At 36.7% G+C, this 9,338-nt stretch overlaps 1 long non-coding RNA gene across 1 annotated transcript in view; it reads right to left on the bottom strand.

Moving 5' to 3' along the window:
• The window catches only part of LOC309609381, a 29,047-nt gene extending 21,759 nt beyond the window's left edge, over positions 1-7,288 (bottom strand). The window contains exon 1 of the long non-coding RNA XR_014233395.1: positions 254-7,288. This is a non-coding gene — a long non-coding RNA (uncharacterized lncRNA). The remainder of the gene's footprint in view (positions 1-253) is intronic.
• Positions 7,289-9,338: the final 2,050 nt, after the last annotated feature.

Genomic DNA, 9,338 nt, shown 5'->3' with positions numbered 1-9,338 from the left:
CCCTGGTCTGGGAAGATCCCACATGCCGCGGAGCGACTAGGCCCGTGAGCCACAATTGCTGAGCCTGCGCGTCTGGAGCCTGTGCTCCGCAACAAGAGAGGCCGCGATAGTGAGAGGCCCGCGCACCGCGATGAAGAGTGGCCCCCACTTGCCACAACTAGAGAAAGCCCTCGCACAGAAACGAAGACCCAACACAGCCATAAATAAATAAGTAAATAAAATTTAAAAAAAAAAAAAAAACAATAGTCACCACACTGTACATTAGATCCCCAGCACTTACCTTATAACTGGAAGGTAAGTGCCACCTTCACCCATTTTCCTCTCTCCCTCCACCACCCCCCCACCAATATTCTGTTTCTGTGAGTTTCGTTTTTTAGATTCCACATATAAGTGAGATCTAACTTATTTCAAGTTTTTAAGTTGTGTATATGTTTTAGCTTTTCATTTTGAAACCGCCCTAGTGTTTGGCGCAGCTCTCAGCCTATCGACTGCATGGCTATCGTCTAGAAATGCCTGGGGGCCCCGCTCCCAGGGCGCGAGTGGGGCCTCCAAAGGCATTTCCCCCTCAGAGGCGACCTGTGGCTGGACCAGCCCTTGTTGTTCCCGTTATGATTGCAAGAGGCACACCAGCAACAACTGTCAGGGAGCTTTGAAAAAGAAAAAACTCTTTATTACTCACACGTCCAACAGGATTCCACTCGCGCAAGTCACAGGTAGAGAAAGCTGGCGCATGGGCGCCTGGGGCTCTGCTCTGATTGGAGGCGAGGGGGAGGGGCGGGGGCGGTCTCAGGGGTCACTGTTTATTGGTGAATTCAAAACCTGAGGGCGGGAAATAAAGCCCAGGGAGGGAAAAACAAGTGACGAAGCGTCAGGTATCTACGTCAACTTGAGACCTCTAGTGCAAAGGAAACTTCAGGGCTGTGGCAGCCTGGCTCTTTTTCTAGTCATGTAGCTGGCAATGTGTTTATTTGAGATAGTTGTCTTTGAAAAGCTTAATGTCCGGCACCTGCGTTCCAATCAAAAAAGCCAACTGTCAGGTGCTCACACTCCACATAGACTGGCAGCAAGTTCCAAAGAGAAGAGAGGACCCAGGTACCCTTCCCCAAGTTCGCCCTAAAGATTACCTCTTACGTAATTCTAGTACAAAATCAAAACCGGGAATCTGGAATTGGTACAAAGTGTGTCTACCTCTATGCCATTCGACCCATGTGTACATTTGTGTCGTCACCAATTCAGTCAAGATACAGAACTCTTTCATAACCACAAAGATCTCCCTCATGCTACGCTTTACAGTCACACCCATCGCCCTCCCCCCACCATCCCTAACCCACGGTAAATACTAAAATGCTTTCCGTTTCTATAATTTTGTCATTTTTAAAATGTTATGTAAACTGAACCAGACAGGATGCAATATTTTAGATTAGGGTTTTTTTTACTTGGCATAATGTCCCGGAGATCCATCCAGGGTCCATCCTTTATCCTTTTTATTCCTGAGTAGTATTTCATGGTATGGTAGTACAGTTGACTCTTAAACAAGACAAGTCTGAACTGTGCTGTTCCACTTATATGCTTATATATTTTTTTCAATAAGTATTACACAGATCCATAGTTGGTTGAATGCAAGAATGCAGAACTGCAGATTTGGAGGGCTGATTATAAAGTTATATACAGATTTTTGGCTGCAGGGGGTGGGGTAAGCACCCCAACGTTTATGTTATCCATGGGTCAACTATAGTATATTTTGTTTACTATAATTGTTTCCAGATTTTGGTTATTTGCTGCTATGAACATTCATATACAGGTTTTTGTGTGGATATAAGTTTTCATTTCTCTAGGTTCAGGAGTACAATATCATATACTTGGGTCATATAGTAAATATATGTTTAGTTTTTGTTTTTGTTTTTTTAAAGAAACTGCCAAATTATTTTTCCAGAGTTACTGTAACATTTTACATTTGCAGCAGCAGTATATGAGTGATCCAGTTTCTCTGTGTCTTTGCCAGCAATTGGTACTGTTACTTTTAAAATTTTTAGTTGTTCTAATAGGTAATCTCATCATAGTCATGATTTGCATTTCCCTAAGCTAGTTATGTTGAACACCTTTCCAAGTGCTTATTGCTATCTTAGTGTCACCTGCAGTGAAATATCCCTTCATGTCTTTTGCCCATTTTCTAATTGGATTGTTTGTTTTTAACTGGTGGGTTTTGAGAGTTCTTTAAATATTCCAGATATGGATCCTTTATCAGATAGGTAGTTTACAAATATTTTCCGCAAGTTTCTTGCTTGTCTTTTCATTTTCTCATTAAGGTTTTTCACAGAACAGAAATGTTAATTTTGCTGCAGTCCGAGTTATATATATATATATATATATTTTTTTTTTTTTTTCTTTTGTGGATCATGTTCTTTGTATCAAGTGTAAGAACTCTGTCTAACCCTTGCTCCTGAAGACCTTCTCCTGCTTTCTCTGAAAAGTTTTAAAGTTTCACATTTTACATTTAAGTCTGTGATCCATTTTGAGTTTATTTGTATAAAAGGGGTAAGGTTCAGGGTGAGGTTCACTTTTTTGCTTATAGATTTCCAGTTGTTCCAGCACCATTTATTTAAAAGGCTATCCTTCCTCCATTGAATTACATTTGCATCTTTGACAAAAATCACTTGGCCCTACTTCTGTGGGGCTATTTCTGGGTTCTTTATTCTGTCCCTTGATCTCTGCATATATCTCTCTACCAAGAACACAGAATCTTGATTACTATAGCTATAGCATGTGTCCTGAAATCAGATAGTGATTCATCTCACATTTTCTTTTTAAAATTGGTTCAAAATTGTTCCTTTGCCTTTCCATACAAATTTTAGAAAAATTTGTCTATAACTACAAAAAAATCTTGCTGAGATTTTGAAAGAAATTGGTGGGAGTGAAAGTCCAGGCTCCTCAAGGTCTCTCCTTACACTATAGAGGGATGGAGGGATCTTACTGTCCAGTGGGGAGAAAGTCCCTGCTCCCCAGTAGACCTCCTCTGACACCGGTGGTAGATTGGGCTATGTTATTACAGCCTAGCAAAGGTGAGTAACTAGGCTCTCTTCTCAGTCTTTACTGGCAAAGTTGTAGGGGGACACAGTTTTTTTCTGTGGTGTTTAGCTAGAATAAAGCAGTTATTTTCTAAAAGCTTTCTGTCTTGCTAAGCTTCTTTCCTGGTCTCATGGCTACAGAGAACAGGTTTACAGGTTTTTGTTACAGTGATTGTTTTTTTTTTTCTCTGTGCTATTGGTGTTTTAGGGTTCAGCTTATTCAGACCCAAGTATGAGATATATGAGGCAAAAAGAAAACGCATGATACTCACCACTGTGCATTCCTTGGGTGATTATCCCATAGGTCTTCTTCTGTTTACCTTTCAGATTCTTCTTATGGTTGCTTTACATATGATGTTTCAGTCTTTCAGTGTACCCAATAGGATACAAAGGAAAAGTACATCTATTCCATCTTCCTTGAAGCCAGCGTCATAAGTTTATAATTTAACATCTCTTATGTACCCTGTATTGTGCTATACAAGGAAAGTTTAGACCTCAAGGAAATTATTTTCTACTAGAGAAGGAACAAACCTATATATATTATTCCTAAATGATGTAAGTGGGAAGAAATAGATATGTATACTTGTCTAGAAATCAGGGGAAGGAAAGCTACTCAGCTAAAACCAGAAGTTCAGAGCCTATTTCTTATAGGGTATGATACCTGAAATGAGACTTAAAATATAAGCAAAATTCACCAGATGAACAGAATAGAAAAAAAAAATCCAATCAAAAATGTACTTACATGAAAAAAAGATAATTTGGCACAATTTATAAAAAAGCTGTTTCAGAATATGAGGATGAAGAAATAGGTAGAGATTAGGCTTTGAAAGTCTTTGAATTATGTCATAAAGATCATATATATGTTTTTCTGAAAGCAAAGTTGAATCACTGAAATGTTTTATAAAACTTTAGGATAGGCCAGACTTCTTTTAAATGGAATTATCTAGAAGTTAGGTAGAGAATAAATAAAAAGGGAATGATATTAAAGACAAGGTGAACAAGAATGAAATTTTTGCAATATTTCAAGATATGTATAATAATGGTATTAAACATAGAAATGGAAATAGGAATCTTATTAAGGGAAAATAGAAATATTCCATAGGTAAAATTATCTGTATTAATTATTGATTTTTCCCTATCCACTGCTATAAGAAAGTATGATATTAAATGTGAAGTTCAGAGGAGAGGCCAAGATTTTGAAGGCCTCAATAATAAAAACAAAATAATTATAACATTGTATGGTATACAGAAGTAGAAATATAATGTTGTACATATGAAAGTTATAAGTCAGTGTTACCTTAATAAAAAAAAGTAATTATAGTGAAACACACATTTTAAGGGGAACACAAACCAGGAATTTTAGAGTGAGAGTAAGCTAGGACAGAGAATTTTGAGAGAATAACATCTCTGTACTTGTGGGTATAGAGATATTTAACAAGGCAGTACCTATTACAATTATGAACATAGTATAGAAGCCCAGTAGGAAACCTGAAAAAATAGGCTTGTTCATTTTGCCAATAAGATAGTTTTGGTGTTCCTCGTAAGAGCAGTTTCTCTGGTGTGTGTGTGTGTGTGTGTGTGTGTGTGTGTGTGTGTGTGTGTGTGTGTGTGTGTGTTGCAGTGGGAATTGCTTTACTTTGAGACAGTGATTTTGACTTTATGAAAATTGAATGTTAAGGGACAGAATAGTCCAATAATGTGGGGATAACATGTATAAAGTTCACATCTTTGTTATTTGAAATCCCAGACAATAAATAGGCTTACTTACAAGCTGATATGAATGACTTAGCCGGAAAAGGAAAGGAATAATTAATTCTGAAGAAGGCTGAAGGAAGAAGGCAATCCAGCTTTAAACAGTGCTCCTCACAATGTGTGGCGCAGAGCAAGTGCTTTTGAATTCCTTCTTGACTAAATGGAAAGTGATTTCAGCCCTCGAAGAATAGGAACTATTGATACTTTAGATCAAGTTCCAGATAAATACGTAAGGGTGAGTGGTGTGGCCAGGAAGTTAAGATTGTCGGTATCTAGAAGCTTCAATTTCTCAGATTTCAATGGAAATCTTAGTCATCTGTTAAACGTAAGAAGCTCGGTCTTGCATGGTAGTCTTGAGGAAAGAGGTTACATTTATAAAAATTGAGAGGAGGCTAAGAAGAAAAATGATTAAGAACAAGGAAAACAAAAACAAAAACTAAAAGACATAGGGTTGTTTAGCCATGTTGCAGGATCAGTTGAAATTGAGAGAGTAGCAATTCATAAGTAAAGCATTCACAATATAGATTTGTCCTTCCTTTGTTCTTATATTTTAACTAACCAAGACTAAATTTTTTGAATAAACTATTACTGGGTTTTATAAAAGAAAATTAAGAAATCCTAATTTGGTTTTTTTTTGTTTGTTCAATTCCAAACATTCTCCCTCATGAAAAAGCATTTTATTAAAAATTTAACTAGCATCTATCAACTATCAAAGTGTATTAATTATAGCCACTTAATATTTGTTGAGCAGCAAATGGATCATTGAATGAATGGGTTTTTGACATTGTGAAATGGACACAAATATCTGTCCAGTACCAAAATGTAGGCTTTTCATCATGTTAATAGTTTCAAGGACAGTGTTAGCCTCTGTTTCATCTATGTCATCCCTTCCTACTATTCATCATTTTCCAATGTTCAATTATTTTCTTTAGGATGGCAACTTGCCACTGTAATATTAAATTGATTAGAAGAGGCAAATCTAAGCAGTCATCTCATCCATCAATCTGTCTTCTGATTAGATTACATCTAAAATAATTCTATTTATAAACACCTGCAAAAGCGGAGATTCCACAGCTTCTCTTGACAACAATTTAAATATTTAATCTTCTTTGCTGCTAAAAAATGTCTTCCTTAGATTTTCTTCAAATGCCACATGTTCAAAAGGGAGCCAGCTTTCTTTTCTTCCATGTGTGTTTAAAAGATTTGGCCACCATTATAATAGAATCTTGAGTTTATTCCTGAGAACTGAACCATAAGCAATCTGTAAGTGAACCCTGACTAACATGGTAACTAAATGAACACATTTCAAGGACATATTGTTTTATTGTTGACTTTTACTATTTTTATTAAAAGACTGTATATTTTAGGATAGTTTTAGATTTACAAAAAAAATTAAGCAGATACTACAGAGAGTTTCCCATATATCTCCTGCAGCCAGTTTCCTCTATTATTAACATCTTACAATAGTATGGTCCATTTGTTACATTAATGAACAAATTTTGATCCATTATTATTAAACTAAAGTCCATATTTTATTCAAATTGCCTTAGCTTTTCCAAATTCTCTTGTTCTGTTCTAGGATCCCAACCAAGATACCACATTATATTTAAAAGTCATGTCTTCTTAGGCTCCTCTTAAATGTGACAGGTTCTCAATCTTTCCTTGTTTTTGATGACCTTGATAGTTTTGGGGAGTGCTGGTCATATATATCACAGAGCCCCTCTATTGAAATTTGTCCAGTGTTTTTCTCACAATTAGACTGATGTTATGTGTTTTGGAAAGGAGAACCACAGAGTTATAGTGTCATGTTCATCACATCATATCAAAGGTCCATACTTATCAAAATGATTTTTGACTATTGTTGCTGATGTAGGACAGAGATGAAGCTTAAGAAAAATGACGCTATTTAGCCCGATAAATTCCCTTGTTTGAAGTTGGCTTTGTCTGAAATTAATATAGCTATACTAGCTTTCTTCTGATGAGTGTTAGCATGGTGTATGTTTTCTCCTTCTCTTTACTTGTAATCTCTCCTTGTCCTTATGTATTTAAAGCGGGCTTCTTGTAATCAACATATATTTGGGCCTTGCTGTTTTATCCACTCTGCTAGTCTCTGTGTTTCATTGGTGTTTTCACACCATTCACATTTAAAGTAGTTATCCATACAACAGTGGCCTGTGAGACTCCTCAATTTTACTCCACCCCAGTAGCACCACACAGAGCAGATTCAGAGGTCCCCTTTACAATCCAAGGGATCACCCTTTAGGATTGCAGTCATTTTGCTTTTTAATCCCTCAAACCCAAGGAAAAGGCTCAAATGTTAAAACCATTCTCTCTGTGAAGAGAAAGCTACTTGAAATGCACAAGCCTCTTTACTCTACATTGGGTTTGGCTGAGACTTAGAAAAATTAGGGACAGAAACATCCCTATTCCAAGTCAGGCAGGAGAGCTTTCTAGAGGTTTTAAAATAAAGCAGTGAGGGCTTCCCTGGTGGCGCAGTGGTTGAGAGTCTGCCTGCCAATGCAGGGGACACGGGTTCGAGCCTTGGTCTGGGAGGATCCCACATGCCGCGGAGCAACTGGGCCCGTGAGCCATAATTACTGAGCCTGCGCGTCTGGAGCCTGTGCTCCGCAACAAGAGAGGCCGCGATAATGAGAGGCCCGCGCACCGCAATGAAGAGTGGCCCCACTTGCCGCAACTAGAGAAAGCCCTCGCACAGAAGCGAAGACCCAACACAGCCATAAATAAATAAATAAATAAATAAATAACCCCCCCCCAAAAAAAATAAATAAAATAAAATAAAATAAAATAAAGCAGTGAGAATAAATCTTCAAAATATCTCTCTACTAATTTAGGTTTTCTGCCATCATTGCATTACAGGTGGTTAAACAGCCAACTATGCTGGGGACTGCTAAACATAATTTTAGTGATGCAACTATCCATCTCACATTATCATGTAGTATACTTTTTTCTCAAGTAACATGGCAGAGATATGAAATCTAGACTTTCCCTCACCTGGACACAAGCACAGACATCCCCTGCAACTATGCACCACATTCTTTTCTTCAGTAGTTGATTCAATGTCTTTCTTTATCTCAGAGTTGAACCTCTTGACCATACTTAACTTCTCAGCCAATCTCACCACAAAGCACGTACACGGTGTAATTTAGCAATATGTGTGAACTTTTACTAGCTTTAGATATAGTTCATATATTGTCTAACAAGCTAGGTGGCTTGTTTATGAACTATATTAGTATAACCCTTTCATGCCCTTTATGAAAAAGTCATGTGCCTAGCTTCCAGAGCAGGAAAAAGCATGCTATTCTTGACCAATGCCATGTACTGCTATAAAAGAAAAGGGAAAACCAGCAAGGAAACAGCCTATTTTGAAAAGCAAAGGGATGCTTAGTACTGGATGGAGGGGAAGCTACATGCAAGTCGAGTATGTAAATACTGAAGAATGCTCCTGGATTTATCAACAAGGAAGCACTTGGTAACCCCAGAAAGGGCAGATTCAATGTAGTAGTAGAGTGAGGGTAGATTGTAATAGAGGAATGAACATGCAGTGAAGCAGTGGAGACATTGAATTTAGGGTTACATTTCACCCAGGAGTTTGAGTTTTTAAGGATCTTTTAAGTCAGGGTGCAAATATTGAGGAAAGCTTATCTCTCTTGTTTCTTCATGTTTTTGTTTATTGAGTATTTCCCTTTAAAACTTTTACTTTCTGTCTTTGAATGCAACCTGCCTCAAACTCTTTTTTCACAGTAAGCACAGCACAATGTATGCAAAAATAAATGAGTTGAAAAATACCCTTTCGTATGAGTTGTAGTCACTGTAATGTTTCAAGTATTTTATTCTTAAAGTCTCTTGTTCATCCTCTTTTTCTTTGAGATTCAATTATCTCTCTACTTTGAGAGAATCAGAAAATCTTAATATCATCATTTAATGACAATTTTATGGTTACAGGTATTTCTACATAGAGGATTTCTCCTCGAATGTCTAAATGACTTCTTTCTCTCTCTAGATCTGATTGATAATGTAGGAAATATGAAATAGACCTCATTATATTAAGCCTAGAAAAAAAAGCACTCTCATCAGCTAGCTGAATGTAGAAGCATAAATAAAGAATATTTATTAAAATATTTGAAACTATATTCATAAATAAACTACCTTTGGGTGGTGATATATTACTCATTTTTCATGATGTAATCAGTTTTAAAGTTTGAATAATCACCAGTAGGGCCATCTGGAGTTACTTCCTTTAAACAGTTCTGTCGATGTGGTTTAAATTTCATATTTCAATTGTTATTCAAGTTGATTTACTAGCATTATTCAATTTACTAGCAATTATTCAAATTGCTCTCACTAGCATTAGAGAGAGAAAAAGAAAAAATGAAAAGAGTAAACTTCTAACTTCTACTAAGCTATACTGTTTAAATTATATATATACATATATGTACATATATATGTAAAACAGAGTAAAACATTATTTACTAAACCAAAATTACTTAGTGCCAGTTACAA

Source organism: Balaenoptera borealis, assembly GCF_965194805.1.
Source record: "Balaenoptera borealis genome assembly, chromosome: 13".
Lineage (NCBI taxonomy): Eukaryota > Metazoa > Chordata > Mammalia > Artiodactyla > Balaenopteridae > Balaenoptera > Balaenoptera borealis.
Note: the sequence above shows the minus strand (reverse complement) of the source record. Positions and strands in the feature narration are given on the sequence as shown.